Source organism: Nicotiana tabacum, chromosome 17 (genome assembly GCF_000715075.1).
Source record: "Nicotiana tabacum cultivar K326 chromosome 17, ASM71507v2, whole genome shotgun sequence".
Classification (NCBI taxonomy): domain Eukaryota; kingdom Viridiplantae; phylum Streptophyta; class Magnoliopsida; order Solanales; family Solanaceae; genus Nicotiana; species Nicotiana tabacum.
The window spans coordinates 103,974,866-103,991,814 of record NC_134096.1 but is presented as its reverse complement, the minus strand read 5'-3'; the positions used below and the strand labels follow the sequence as shown (position 1 = coordinate 103,991,814).

General features: G+C 37.1%; 1 long non-coding RNA gene across 1 annotated transcript; it reads right to left on the bottom strand.

The window, feature by feature from the left end:
- Nucleotides 1-6,043: 6,043 nt before the first annotated feature.
- Nucleotides 6,044-6,925, bottom strand: LOC142171596 (uncharacterized). The gene is made up of 3 exons (XR_012701388.1): nt 6,717-6,925; nt 6,454-6,490; nt 6,044-6,352 (listed from the first exon to the last, which is right to left on the bottom strand). It is a non-coding gene; the product is annotated as an uncharacterized LOC142171596 (long non-coding RNA).
- Nucleotides 6,926-16,949: the final 10,024 nt, after the last annotated feature.

Here is a 16,949-nt window from a genome sequence, read left to right as displayed (position 1 = left end):
TTTCGCCTGGAGGGATCCAGCTCATAGTTCCGGGTAAAAGTACTCTTCGCTCAGCATGTTTTACGTAGCTTAACTCAAGTAGAACCGTTTCGCCTAGGGGGATCCAGCTCATATTTCCGAGTACAAGTACTCTTCGCTCAGGGTATTTTTTGTAGCCTAACTCAGGTAGAATCATTTCGCCTAGGGGGATCCAGCTCATAGTTCCGGGTAGAAGTACTCTTCGCTCAGGTTCTTTTACGTAGCTTAACTCAGGTAGAACCTTTTCGCCTAGGGGGATCCAGCTCATAGTTTCGGGTAGAAGTACTCTTCACTCAGGGTGTTTTACGTAGTTTAACTCGGGTATAACCGTTTCACCTAGGGGATCCAGCTCATATTACGGGTAGAAATACTCTTTGCCCATGATCGCTTTTCCCAGTTAACCTAGGTAGAACCTTTTAGCCAAGGGGATTCATTTTAATTTCAGTAATATAGGGCACCAACCCCTGGTTACATTTCTTTTTCATAATACAGGGTGACATCAGGACGCCATCCCATGATTACATTCTTTTCAGTTATACAAGGTACCAACCCCTGATTACATTCTTTTTTCGTAATACAGGCTACCTATCCCTGGTTATATTTCCTGACCAGTATCAAGGTACACCAATCCCTAGTCTCTTTTCCAACATAGGGTCTCCATTCCCTAGTTGATTTTATTTTAGATATGAGGTCTCCACTCCCTAGTTGTTTTTCCAGCATAGGGTCTCCACTCCCTAGTTGATGTTTATTTTAGATATAGGGTCTCCACTCCCTAGTATCTTTTCCAACATAGGGTCTCAACTCCCTAGTTTCTTTCATTTTAGACATAGGGTCTCCATTCCCTACTATTTTGTTTTTGTGGTACACCATTCCCGACCTTTTATTGCTTTCAATAAAGAAGTAGTTTAGAATTTTATTATAATAACTCACGAAATTTTTCCAATGCAAACTGGGGTAGAAAAATTTCGTTCGTTTGTTTGTTTTGGTGTCTGATTATGTTTTACCTCGAGGCACAGGGTTCGAGATGACCAAAAAAAGAAGTCTCAATCCAAAATAAAGGAAAGAAAACAAAAAGAAGTGAATCCAAAATGCAGAAGCGGATGAAAAGATGTGAACTGCTCAAGACATGACTGAAATCACGAGCATTGCATTTCCCGTTTTCATCAGAAGAGGACGTAGAAGACTGAACTGGCACCTGTAGCGAGCAAGCATCAAGGTTCAGATCAGAGTCTGCGTGAATTAACCAGTCAAGACTCAAGATCAAGTTTTAGAAGACTTATAAATAGGAATCTTGTAACTCATAGCTTATAGGCTTGTTTAGTTTCTTTTGATTTTGATGTAATAACAGGACCATAGACCGGAGTCTCGACGGAACCTCACTCGACTCTCAAACTCATCATTTCATCACTTTTCTTGAACTACACGCGACATGATTCCCTTATAACCCGGGATATGTAGGTTGTCCAAAACCAGGACTCGGTTGTACTCTTTTACTCTTTTCTCTTATTTCTTCCCTTTTGAATAATGATATGGTAAAAATCAGTCACATAGCTCACCTGTTTCTTTGCTTGAAAACTTTTCATGTTTCCAAGCAAAGAGGGGCATGCTGTGAGCACCTAATTTTTGACCATATTTGAGTTTTTATCACTTTTTTGTATTTAGTATTTTCTAGGTTTAATCTTGATATTTTAACTTTAATATTATTTTATTAGTAGGTTTTATTAGAGAATATGTAATATTTTTAACAAAGTCTATTACATAAAGGGTAGAAGAATTCTAATAAAATTGCTTTCTACTTTTCCTATACTATTTCCTTGTCACATCAACCACTTACTACACTATCCACTTGTCACATCCACCCCTTTTTCCATCATTCATTTTCAACACTCCTCTCAATATTTCTTATTATATGTACACATGTGAGGAAGAAAAGAATACATGAAAAGCAGAGGGGGAAGATAGATCTGGAAAAGATAGAAAAAATAAGAGGAAAGAAAAAGCTCCTTCTATTTTCACGTGTTTTAGCTCTAATACCCTGCTGTAGCATCGTCTTTTCCCACCCATAAGACAGTCCCATTTTCACCTCAAAATCAGCCTTAAACTACCCTCAAAATCCAGCACCCTTTTAGCTACAAAAACCAACTGAAACTACCCCCAAAATATAGCAAAAAATAGCAACGAATCTCACCCTGAATTCCAGCAAAAAGCAGCCCGGAATTATAGCAAAAGCTGCCCAAAAATACAGTAAAACATCTGCAAAACCTACCTCCATTAACGCCAATTTTCAGCTTCAAAACTGCTGCAAAAACGCAGTGATTCTCCCTCCAAAAAACCGGCTCGCAAACATCACAAAACCAACAGGAAAAAGCCACTCTTGGTCGCTAAAATCTGAGTGAAAACAGTCCAGAAAAAGTCCCCGACGAGGTCTTGGTTCGAGGTTCCGGCGTACGGTTAGTTACGAGTTGACGACGAAGGTCTCGTTTTTATTTCTGGATCTCTTCACTTTGGACGAGATTATGTCCGAGTAGGAGATTTTTTTCTTATCAATATATTTGAAAACCGTTGAATGTTCAAGGTCCGTTTCCAGTATTTTCATTAAAATTTTATGTTTTGGATTATCAGTGTAATTATGTGATGTGTTTAACTGTTGAATCAACGTGAAAGTCTGAGTGATTTATTGCTCTCTGCTTCATCAACGACAAATGCTATTGTGTTTTGAATCAATCTTTTACTAAGTGCATATCTTGTTTAATAGTTACTTTTGTCAAGTGGGGTTCCTATGGCTTTATATTTGGTGTGAGTATTAATCATAAATTGAAAAAGTCAAATGAGCCATTGTTTGATTTGGTAGAGATCACGTTGGAGTTTAGCAAGCTTTCACTTTATTCCATTAATTTTTTTAAGTATAGATAAAGTAGAATGAATAGGTAGAATTTATTTTCTTGTCACATTATCATACCTATACCCGGCATAATTGATACCTCTAGTAATCTTTAATAATCAATCTTACCTTTTCCGTAATTCTACCCCGTAAACTTTGAACCTCACAATAATCCTAAACTTAGCAAATAATTAAACAACTTTGAATAACGTAGTGTGCTTTAGGTGTGGCCAATAATACATTATCGTGACTATGGATACGATTTCCGTGGCATAATCATGATACGTAATTTCAAATTCGAGTGCACGCTTGTGTAACTTGACCTTAAATGCAAAGTCATAATAAAATTATAATGTTATTTACAATGTAATTTTGTCTTTCAATAATAAAGCAAGTATTAAAAGCGGATAGGTAAAACATAAAAATCATATAAATCACAGTTTGTCCAAAATTAATTCAAGTCAATAAAGCGACCGTGCTAGAACCACGAAACTCGTGGAATGTCTTACACCTTCTCCCCGATCAACAGAATTCCTTACCTGAATTTTATTTTTGCAGACCAATAATAATAAAGTCAAACCTTCCTTTGACTAGGGATTCAAATAAAAGGTGACTTGGAACACCAAAAAAAAAAAAATCAATTCCAAGTGGCGACTCTGAACAATAAAATAATCCCTACTCAAGTTTGTCACTTTAATTGGAAAAACTCTTTAACCCACAATCAACACACATTAGCTTTTTGGGGTAGAAAAGGGGTGTGACAGGAAATAGTTAAAAAAAAGGGAAAAATAGAAGGAAAAAAAAATTAATTTCAGATGATTTTTTTAGTTTTTACGCACCTCTTTTACGTGTAATACACGCGTTTGACACATGACAAAAGAAGTGTGTAATTGACACACATTTAAAAGTTTGGTGTGTAATATTATTCCCGTGTTTAACAAGTGTGTAAGAGAGATTTGAATAAGGTCGATCAGTAAAGTATGTATTTTGCCTTTAATTAATGGCTTTCAGTTTTAAAACCAAAATTTTTCATCATCCATCAATGCACAAACTCAAAGATTCATTTTTCTAGCACTTCACTTTACGAGATTTCACAAAAAGAAATAAAATAATTGCAATGAATTTGACACCTTCTGGTAAGTCAAATGCTTGATCTAGACAATAAGACGTAAGTTTCAGCAAATAGAACCAGGTACCGCAGAATAAGAAAAAATTTCTATCACATAATCAGCCAATGCATGCCAAGTACTTCGATCTCATATTAACAATAGAGCTTTCAATGGCCACATAATTGATGAAGCCTGATTGATATTGCCTAAAAAAAAAGTCAAGACCAATTTTTTTTTGGGGATAAGTAATGTCAAGACCACAATCAGTTTCATCAGGTTAGTTAAACACATAAATTTGCCTATTTGTACGAGGAACTCAATAAAAATCCACCTTCATTGAACTAAAAGAAAATGAAGGAAAGAGTGAAAGAGTAACAGATGAAAAAATTTATCAGATTTAAGAGAAAATAAATATAAATGTCAGGACGAAGATTATTTCTTATCCAAGTTACTCATATAGAATACATGTTACTTTGATTGAGGAATATGAATAAACTACGGGTATGACAAATGCAAAATAGACACCTCCCAAATTCCATAATGTTTGTTTGAAAGTCTTAATCGGACATAGAAGTTCATATTTGGTTATAACTCTCTACACAGCAATTAACTGTGCTGAGTTTGTAGATTGTCTCTAACATTTGTATAGTGTCCTAAAAGAGAATCGTACTTTCCCTATCTTGATGCTCTTTCAATATCACTTTATCAGAAATACAACATATATTTTTGGAATGTTAGATAAAACCGACAAATTAAAATAGCTAACGTCCTGTACCAAAAACTAAATGCAATGAAATCTTAGGGAGCTTTGTAATACTATAAATATTTAATGGTAAAATAGCTAGGCATGCATCATAATAGGAAGGCAATAGAAACTTGAAAGCTGTTAGAAGCAAACTAATAATCATCTCAGTGTTCTATTGAAAATGTATAGCACATCATATCAGAGAGCCACATGACATGAAATCAAATCCATGCTCAATTCCATGTACAAAGCTTCAAAGAACACCAAATAACACGAACGTTAAGAAAAAAATATAAACCTCAAGCAGCAAGAAATAAATTTGAGTTATTTTGTTCAAACAGAAGAACATAAATATACTTGATCTGCATATTATCTGGGTCAATAACTGTCCCCCAAAAGAAAGAAAGAAAAAGGAAACATTAAACATATCATCTCAGCATTTTTGTTTTCATTTCAATGTAGTCAATTTTAAACTCATTTTGAACACAGAATAAATATTGTCCGTCTTCATCTCTTAATTTTCTAATATTGTACTTCTCAGTTCTCACCTAAATTTTCTTCTTCTTTTCTATTTGATCATTAAAATGCCTTCTTTTTCATCTCTTAATTATCTAATACTGCACTTCTCACCTAAATTCTCTTCTTTTTCTTTTTGACATCTCTTTTTTTTTTCAGTATTCTATCTCAAAGATTTTTCAATCAAGTAAAAGATAAATAAGTAAATAAACTTCTTCCTAAAAAAATGTGAAGACAATAAACTTATCAAATTAAACTCCAAAATTTTTAAATAAAATACTTGCGACTAAGTTACACATTGCTATAATTTTAAAGAGTTATACTTCCCAAAATATCAACCCAGACATGTTACACCCAATTTTGAATTACGTGTGGTGCAACTCAAAATCCATTTCATTTCTTACACATTTGGTCTTATCCCACTTGTCCGATTTTTCTTTAATTGTAGTTCATCAATAATAAATTCCCAAAAGCTAAAAATTCCTTAAAAAGAGCAATCTCATTACTCACCAAAGTAACCCAACAATTCCTTGGGTTTGCTTAAAGCAACACAATAAGCAAAGCAGTAATAGCGAACCTGAGCAAACACACACAATTTCGTGAAGAATGTTAAATAAAGCTTTTCCTTTGAGCTCATAAACGTCTTCTTTGTATCTGAGCAGACACAGCGACATTACAATTAGCCTTGCTCATCTTCCAAGGAAAACTCTAGCATAAGGTGATTGCCTTTTTCTGCTATCTACAGTTATAATATAATAGATTGAGGCCCTGCAGCAAAGTTACATATTCTATAAATAAATTCAAAAAATGAGGGGTACTAATTGGCCATATAAATATCAAGAAAATTTCCAATTAGCCATTAGAACCATCAGTTAACAAAATCTCCAACTCAATTATTGAAATCCCAATTTCAAACATTTTAGGCTTTAATGCAAAAAATGTCGAATTTAACTCTCTGGTAAGACCAGATTATAGTTTTTCACGGCATATTGTCAAACACCTTGGCTGCAACAATGCTCTTGTCTGTTTTTATGTCATTTTCGTTCCAGATGTTAATTCAATATGCCCAAATCGTGTTTAAACCTATGCAGGAAAAAACCAAATATATATGTCAAAAACAGATGTACACAGTGGAAAAAATATTCCAAAAGAATAATAGTACATAAGAGAGAGTCACCAAATACCCATTACCAACAAAGAGGTGCAACAAACAACAAACAGCTGCAACAAGCAAAGCAAGCGAGTGTGAAAAAAAATCAGCAGAACTCGAAAATGTAGCACATACCAAGCGAAAACTGGAAGAAGAAAGGAGAAATTGGAATGTAGTTCCAAAGTTCATCAGTATGGTCTAAGAGGGAAAAGAAAATTTATGAAAGAAATAATTAAGAAAGACAAGACAAAAGAGCAAAAGAAACAGATAGGTAAATAAGCAAATAAAGATTCTTACGGCTGAAGAAGGAAGAAAATGTTAAGGAGTGAAGAGCAGGACAGGAACTGGAAGCCATGGTTACTGTCACCGACTGGGGCATTTTTTTGGCAAATCGAGCAGAAGAAAGTAAATAAATTATGACTGAGATAGAAAGATAATTTTGCCCTTGATTGACCATTCTTCACGCTTCTATATAATAGAAATTTTTCTATTTGATCATTAAAATGTCTTCTTTTTTATCTCTTAATTATATAATACTGCACTTCTCACCTAAATTCTCTTTTTTTTTTGTCACGACCCAAAATCCAACTAGCCGTGATGACACCTAACCTCACCCGCTAGGTAAGCCAAATAACAACAATCCGATTCAATTAATATTTAACTGACTCTAATACACCCCCAAAGACTGGTAGTACAAATCATGAGCTTCAAAGATTAGAATTTACAAAGGTGGTGTGAAATAAAAATACGTCATCTGTTTGAAATATACATGAATAGATTTAAAAATTCTAAAGCTACCTAGAACAAGAGGCAGTTGTGGCTGGATCGCAGGTACAGCTACAATGCTAGCTCCCGCCATGTACAACAATATCAACATCCAAAATCTGCACGTAAGATGCAGAAGTGTAGTATGAGTACAACCGACCCCATGTACTCTCAATAAGTAACAAATCTAACCTTAGGTTGAAAGTAGTGACGAGTTTGTACCAAGGTGAGAGTCCACACCAATAACCAATAACATCTCATAACAATATAATTTAAAGCAGCACTAGTAATAACTCAATAATAACATACTCAGCTCGTACACAGTTCTGGAAAATAAACATTTTCTTTTCATGTATAACAGTAAAACTCAAATCTTTTATAGAAAGTCATCGAAAATAAGAGTAAGTCTGAAATCTGTGATTTTTCTCAAAAACTTTAACGACAAATAAGAAGTCTCATTATCAGATGGCATGAGGAAAAATAATTCTCTATGCTTACATATCAAATATGCATGTCTAATGCAATGCAGCACAATGATGAACTCATGTAACTCATGTACTCACACTCTCAGAGTACTCAATCTCACCATCTCGCATTTCCACTCCAGTCACTCAGTACTGTATATGGCCAATCCAGCCCAGGGAAGATCCATCCCAATATATATACATAATAACTGACATTCAGTCATATATATATATACATAATAACTGACATTCAGTCACTCAGTATTGTACAAGGCCAATCCAGCCTAGGAAAAGATCCATCCCCAAATATAAATGATTCAGACAAGATCCATGTTTAGGAAAGATCCATCCCTCAATATGAATAATTCAGGCAAGATCCATGCACAAGGGAAGATCCATCCCCAAATATAAATGATTCGGACATGATCCATATCCAGGGAAGATCCATCCCTCAATATAAAATCAACCGCGCTCACTGTAGGGGTGCAGACTCCGGAGGGGCTCCTTCAGCCCAAGTACTATAATAAGCCAATCTGGCTTGCTGCGACGTGCAACCCGATCCCATAATAATAAAGCCTATAAGACTTGTTGCGGCGTGCAACTCGATCCATAACTGTTGTGGCGTGCAACCCGATCCCATCAATATTCTCACAATCAGGCCCTCGGCCTCACTCAATCATCAATCTCTGCAGTCTCTCGGGCTCACAAGTATCATGATAATAAGCCCAAACAGTGATAATATGATGCAATAAATAATAACAGAGACTAAGATGTGATATGCAATGAATGAATATGATTGAGTATGAAATTTCAGTTTAAACATATAATTCGATAGAAGAAATGACCTCAATGGGTCCCACTTATTACCAGCATTTGCCTAAGAATGATTTCTAACAAGAGTCACAGCTCAGTTTCTCTAACACGTGAAAAATACATGGAAAAATACGAGTTAATTGACTATACAGCTCTACAGAATCGACTGAATCTCAATTTCTACGGTACACGCCTACACGCCTGTCACCTAACATGTGCGTTACCTCCCAAACAATTCACATAACACGTATAATCAGGGTTCATACACTCAGCTCCGAGTTTGGAAGAGTTACTTACCTCAAACAAGCCGAATCAAATGCCGAGCAAGATAAACAATGCTCCAGAAATTCTATTTCGCCCGTATCAACCTCTGAACGCTTTCCTATCTCCTCAATTCCAAGTTAAATGGTCCTAAACTAGTCAAACAACGTGCAAATTAATCAAAATATACTCCAATACTTACAATTTAACAATTTATAAAAATTTTCAACTCTGCTCGAAAAATCGACAGTAGGGCCCACGTCTCGGAATAAGACGAAACTCACAAAATCCAATAACTTATTCAGTTACGAGTTCAACCATACTAATTTTACTCAAATCTGACTATGAATCGATGTTCAAAACTCAAAAATTTATTTTATGAAATTATAGAACATTCCTCCGTTTTCTCTTGAAAAATTAATAATCTAACGCCGAAAACGAAGATTAATTCATGAAATATAATTTCAAGGGAGTCAAGAATACTTACCCCATGTTGTGTGATGAAATTCCTCTCCAAGGTCGCCCAAATCGAGCTCCAAAATCTGAAAAATGGGCAAAAATGTTGAACCCTAGAATATAAGGCATTCTGCCCAACGTTTCCGCATTTGCGGACAGTAGGTCGCATTTGCGACCATCGCTTCTACGGAATAAGCTCTCATCTGCGAGACAGCCTTGGCCAGCAGTAATTGCTTCTGCGATGCCCAAGACCGCATCTGCGGTCGCGCTTCTGCGCAAGTTCCTCCGCATCTGCAGCTCCTGCCCAGTAGTGCCAAGTCCGGTTCTGCGATGGGTTGCTCGCTTCTACGGAGTCGCTTCTGTGACCAAGCTTCCGCAGAAGCGGTTGCACCAGCAACCCAAAATTCTAGCAGCCTCAACAAGGCTTCAATCAATCCGAACACCGTCCGAAACTCACCCGAACCACTCAGGACATCGTACGAATATACCAATAAGTCTCGTAACATAACACGGACTTACTCGAGGTCCCAAACTACGTCAAGCAACGTCTAAATTACCAATTGCACCGCAAATCGAACTTATAAATTTTTAAATTTTCAAATTCTATATCTTGTGCCAAAACATGTCAAATCAAATCCGGCATGACTTCAATTTTTTGCACATGAGCCATAAATGACATAATGGAGCTGCTCAAATTTCCAGAACTGGATTCCGACCACGATATCAATAAAGTCAACTCCCGGTCAAACTTCCAAACCTTCAATTTCTTATTTTTGTCATTTCAAGCCAAATTCAACTACAGACTTCAAAATAAATATCCAGACACACTTCTAAGTCCAAAATCACCATACAGAGCTATTGGAACCATCAAAACTCCATTCCGAAGTCATTTGCACGAAAGTCAAACTCTGGTAAACCCTTTTCATGTAAGCTTCCAACATGAAATTCATTCTTCCGAACTAATCCCAAAACACCTGAAAATCAAAACCGACGATTCACACACGTCATAATACATCATATGAAGCTATTCAAGACTTCAAATAGTTGAAAGGAGCGTAAATGTTCAAAATGACAAGTCGGGTCGTTACATTCTCCCCCACTTAAACATAAGTTCGTCCTCGAACGTGCCAAGAGTGGTTTCTAAGCCTTCAAATCACTATTCCACCTTACCACGCGCATTCCCAGGGGTGATCCCACGCCACCCTATTTCATATAGGCCTGGAAACACAACATAATTGAAGATCATTACTTTAACCTTAGTCCGTAAAACTTAGAACCCAATTTCTAACATCCAGAATTTCTTACAAGACCCGAATCTCACATCTACACACTGTATAAGTCTGAACAAGTTGTATCAAGCCATAACCATAACCCCAGATATAACCACATAACATAATACACAACTCGCATACTCGAAGCACTATTCTCGATCACAGTAGCTACTCAAAACCAACCAAGTACTAGTATAAACCCCCAAATTCAACAGAACCTCATTCCAAAACATTCGTACACTGCCGATGTAACGGCCCGACTTGGCGTTTTGATTATTTATGCTCCTTTCAACTATCTGAAGTCTTGAATAGCTTTATATGATATATTATGACGTGAGTGAATCGTCGATTTTGATTTTTTTAGGTGTTTCGGGATTAGTTCGGAAGAATAAATTCCATGTTGGAAGCTCAAATGAAAAAAGTTGATCGGAGTTTGAATTCTGTGCAAACGACTCCGGAATGGAGTTTTGATGGTTCCAATAGCTCCGTATTATAATTTTAGACTTAGGATTGTGTTTGGATATTTATTTTAGTTGAATTTGGCTTGAAATAGCGAAAGTAAGAAATTGAAGGTTTAGAAGTTTGACCATAAGTTGACTTTTATTATATCGAGTCTGGATTGTGATTTCGGAAATTTCAGTAGCTTCGTTATGTCATTTATGACTTGTACGCAAAATTTGAGGTCAATCGAACTTGATTTGATAGGTTTCGGCATCGAATATAGAAGTTGAAATTTCTTAGTTTAATTAAGCTTGAATTGGGGTGAGATTCATGGTTTTAGCGTTGTTTGATGTGATTTGAGACCTCGACTAAGTTTGTATGATATTTTAGGACTTGTTGGTATAATTGGTTGAGGTGTCGGGGGGTTCGGGTGAGTTTCGGATGGTTGACAGATCAATATTTGGACTTAGGGATGTGCTGAAGTTTTCTGATGTCTGTATCTGGTTTCCTTGTACGCGATCGCATGTAAGGGTCCGCGATAGCGTAGGCTTGTTTGGGGCAGTGGTGATTTTTCCTTATGCATTCGCGAGTGGTGGTACGCGATCGCGTAGGTTTGGCTAGGCAGTACATCGCGAACACGTGGGCGCTGTTGCGTTCACGAAGAGGAATTAGAGCAGGAGTTGGGTCACGCGTTTGTTCTTCGCGATCGCGTGAAAGGAGCAGTGATCGCGTAGGTATGTAGAGCCAATGCTTCGCGATTGCATGCAGTTATCTGCGATCACGTAAGGTTATGTTTGGCAGTGGGAAATTTGTGCTTCGCGATCACGTGAATTTGTCCGCGATTGCGTATAATAAATGACTAGGGAGCATAACTTAAGTTCTAAAAATGAGACTTCGTCTAATTTCCATTTTTGACGATTTGGAGCTCGGGAAGAGGCGATTTTCGGGAGATTTTCAAGGAAAACATTGAGGTAAGAGTTTTTAACTTAATTTTGATCAAATTTCCCGAATCTATTGTTATTTTTAGCATTTAATTGGTAATTTAAGTTGGAGAAATTGTGAAAAGACTTAAGGGTAAATCGAACATTTGAGTGTCGAGTTGATGTCGGAATTTGGTAAATTTGGTATGGTTGGACTCGTGGTTGAATGGGCGTTCATATTTTGTAACTTTTGTTGGGTTCCGAGACGTGGGCCCCACTAACAATTTTCGAGTTGAATTTTTGATTTTGTTGAAAAATTAGTATTTTCATATGAGATTAATTCCTATAATTTGTGTTGATTGTATCAAATTAATTATAACTAGATTCGAGGTGTTTGGAGGCTGATTCTCGAGGCAAAGGCATATTGGAATAAAGAATTAAACGGTTTGAGGTAAGTAACACTTCTAAACTTTGTTTTGAGGGTATGAATCCCTGAATTTCGTGTTATATAAATTGTTTGGAGGTGATGCACATGCTAGGTGGTGGGCGTGCACCATAGAAATTGTGACTTAATTGATTCTGTGGAGTTGCATAATCTAATAATCATGTCATTACCCACATATCCTCCACGTGTTAGAGGAAATCGAGCTGAAACTCATGTTAAAGATCATGTTTAGGCTACGTGCTGATATTTTTAGGATCCACAGAGGTCTTATTGCTATTGAATTACTTGTTTAAATTTACAATTTTGTACTCAGTCACATCTATCATTTGCATATCATATCTTAGTCTCTGTTGTCATTCATTGATACATCATATCATCATGTTGGGTTAATTTTTATGTCATTGAGAGCCCGAGAGACTGGAGATTTTGAGTGATATTTATGGGATCGGGTTGCACGCCGCAACATATTTTATTTATTTATGACCGGATCAGGCTATTATAGCGCTTGGGTTGGAAGGAGCCCCTCCGGAGTCTGCACCCCCCACAGTGAGCGCAATTGATTTTATATTGAGGGATGGATCTTCCATGGACATGGATCTTGTCCGATTTATTTTTATTTCGGGATGGATCTTCCCCTGGGCATGGATCTTGCCAAAATTATTTATATTGAGTGATGGATCTTCCATGGACATGGATCTTGTCTGAATCATTTATATTTGGGGATGGATCTTCCCCTGGGCTGGATTGGCCTTATATAGTACTGAGTGACTGACTGTCAGTTGATGTGTGTGTGTGTGTGTGTGTGTGTGTATATATATATATATATATATATATATATATATATATATGATGGATCTTCCCTGGGCTGGATTGGCCATATATAATACTGAGTGATTGAGTATTTTGAGATTGTGAGTACACAAGGTTTCCACTGAGGTGCATCACATACAACATGTACATTGGCATGTAGATATAGAGATGTCACATTCCTCATATCATTCAGAATTGATCTATTTTACTTGTACTGAGTTTAACTATTGAATTTAAATGCATGCCTACATTTCTGTACTGTTATTTCTATACTGGACTGTACCTGTTGAGCTCAGCACTACTTTTAGCCCAAAGGTTAGTCTTGTTACTTATTGAGTACATGGGGTCGGTTGTACTCATACTTCACTTCTGCACCTTGCGTGCTGATTTCTGATATTGATATAGTTGCGTACGGCGGGAGGTGGATCGGAAGATGTATCTGCGTTCCAGTCATTGCTACCCCTTGTTCATAGTAGCTTTAAAATTTTTAATCTGTTCATGTATACTTCAGACAGATGACGTATTTTTATTTCATACCAACTTTGTAAATTCTAATCTTAGAAGCTCATGATTTGTACTACTAGTCTTTGGGAAGTACATTAGAGTCTGTTAAATATTAAATCAGATTGTTGTTATTTGGCTTACCTAGCGGGTAAGGTTAGGTGCCATCACGGCTAGTTGGATTTTGGGTCGTGACAAGTTGGTATCAGAGCTCTAGGTTCATAGGTTCTACAAGTCATGAGCAAGTGTCTAGTATAGTCTTGCGGATCGGTATGATGACGTCTATACTTATCTTCGAGAGGCTATAACATTTAGGATAATTTCCCATCTTTCTTTCCTTATCGTGCTGAATTGATTTAGCTTGAAACATAACTCTTTGAATTCCTTCCACGCATTCGTGTGCGCATATGAGCGCTCGGTATCAACTGTGCATCGCCGGCTTGTAATTCCATGAACGAGGTTCGAGATGTCTATTCTGTGTTTTGGTGAAGGTCCAGTCTGGAGGACTTGAGGCCAGGTTTAGACCGCGACTTAGGCTCGGTAGCTTCAGTTGTGTGAACTTATACATTTGGACTCATATGGTCGGTAGTGTCCCTATGAGTGAAATTTGTGGCTCGATGAGCGGTTGAATGGCTATATGATAAGTATGATGTGACATATAATCTCGAGTTGTGGGTGTGTTGAAGGATCTGTCATGTTGTTTAATTGTGCCTGCGAAATGGTGTAGAGAGATGCCCGTTTGAGGCTAAGCAGATGAGTTATCACCTGCGAGGTAAATTACAGAGGTGTAGTCCTTATAACGTTGTACGAAGGGTTTCCTTTCTACCAATGGGTTATAAGTATTGTGATTTGAGTTTGAATTAGTCAGGAAAGTTGACTTGGCCGTCACGAGGATGAAGGCGAGCCAAACAGATGATTTGAGGTACTATATGGGTTGTGTTTCACGAGCTTGTGAAGAATTTAATTGAATCTCACTGTAGTATTATGGCAGTAATAAGGTATGGGTATTGTGAATTACTGAATATTTTGTTATATGGCTTTGAGCCAAGTGGGGGAGCCTGCTATTGACGGTTTGATTTCATGATTATATGTTAAATTTTAGTTTTGGTCTGAGACATACTTATGTATGTGGATCAGTTATGACTGCGGAGGATGAGATCGAGGATGACTCAAGTAAGGAAATTTCGGAATATGGGTTATATTGCGCTTTATGAGTATATGAAAATCATGGGATGATTGAGTTGTTATTTGCGAAGTATGTAGTGCACACGGAGTATGAATTTGATTGGTGGTATTAAGGCAGAGTTACTTCTTTGGGTGTTGTTGTGCTAATGAGGCATGTGTCTTTCGGCTCGTTTGGGTGGTGCAATTTAGATTTGAGCAAAGTGGGTGACTCCCGAGAAGGTTCTAATGGGTTCGAGAATTATATATAGTAGTTGGGAATTTTTTCGAACTTGTGTATGGATAAAATCTGATATTTACATTTGAAGGTGCCGGGACTTGCGGTAATTCTGTATGAATATGGATTCTACATTCCAGTATAAGAAAGGTAAAAGAACAATTTTAAATTCACATAAGGTATTTTAAGAGTGGGCATTTCGGTTGTGGTACTTATGGGGGTGCTTAAGAAGAATACAACGGCCTATGGGCCTTAAGGCAGTGTGATTTTATGTTAGGATGTCTTGTAGTGAGCTTTGGGTAAGGATCATAGTGTTCTGATAAGGAGAAGTGTCAACTTGAGGGTAATTCAGAAGAAACTAGAAGAAAATAGGACAACTTGGTAGTAGGCTAGACCAGTATAGTAATGGTATGCTCGGTTCTTTTGGGTAATTACGATGTGGTGAGACTTTACAGATGGTTTGGTGGCAATATTCTTGGGTTTGGTGACATGCGTGGCTTGGTCGAGTTAGAGGAATTAAGTTCTGATAGCTTGGTTATGTGCAAATTGATTTCAAAGTGTTCTTGATGGTTTCTACCATGGTTTGAACCGGATATTTTCTACCGTCGTAAGGAACGTGTTGTGTATTATGATTTCCACCTGGATGGGAGTAAATTGAAGGTTTCTAACTAACCGGGTATGTAATTTGCTGGTGACTCAGAGTTGATAATGAGATTCTCGTGCTTTTCACATGATGGCATGATAGATGTGGTGTGTTTTGCGGGATTAAGATTTACATGTACAAGGTGGCAGTTCATTCTTGAAGGGAAGGTCACGATTTTTGGACAGCATGGAGAGTTTCAGATAATTAGATGAATGTTGTAACCGCTCAGTAATTCCTGAGAAGGGTGCACATTTCAGAAGGCGCATTGTGTTTTGACTTATAGATGTTCATTGGTATTGCAGTACTCACCTGGCTGATAGACTGTTGATATTCAAATTATTGCTATGTGGTATGGAAGAATTATGGAAGTATTCCTAATAGGATGATCGTGCATGAAGGATGTGATAGTCATTCGAGTGCTGGAGTTGTGATCAGTTACGGTGGTTTATGTGTTCTATGAATTTGGGGGACTGGGAGTTCTCAGAAGCAAATTGTTTCTGGGCTACAGACTGTGAAGATGTGGCCAAGTTAACTAGATAATAATACGTGTTATGGTTAAGTCATTGAGGACTTTTTAGAGGGCTATTTATTCATGCTCGAATTGCATTTAGGCTATAATAAGCCTAGAATTCACTGTTAAGCTTTAAGCTATGATGTTTCTCATATCTGTAACATTGCGTGAGCTATTTAAGCCGTGTTTGAGGCTACATAAGGGTTAAAATCCCTGAGTGAACTTGATAAATGTCTTAGTGATGAAAGATTTCCGATTTGAGCTACGATAGCACATTTTGTACATGCCTACACTTTAATATGTCATTTATACCAGTCCAGGAACATGAGAATCTTATCTCTCTCATCATATACCTGTGTACGTATTTAAATTCTCCCATGTGATGTGTTTGGACCGGAGGCCTGGGACTATACCAGTCAGGTTATATTATTGGCACGTGAGTTATCCGTTCGGATTCATATATTGATATTATTAGCACGTGAGTTGTTTGTGCAGGTTCTATTATTAGCACATGAGTTATACGTGCAGCGTGTGGAATTTGCATTTCCTTGATCGTTTATCTGATTAATTATTTCTTTCCTCTTCATGCTATGATATTGTCTGATCAGGGCAATTTGAGAAAATTCTGCATATATACACACAGATACTCTTCTCACGGAATTTAACGAGGTGGTTTTAAATAATGTTTTGTGTCGATTTTTAAAAAAGGAAGGAGTACACCGGAATAGCTAGAATAGTTGTATTTGGTGATATAAGGTTATTGGACCTAGAATGGATACTATCATGTTTGATTACGGCGTGTTTGGAAGAATAATTTAGAATTCGGCTTA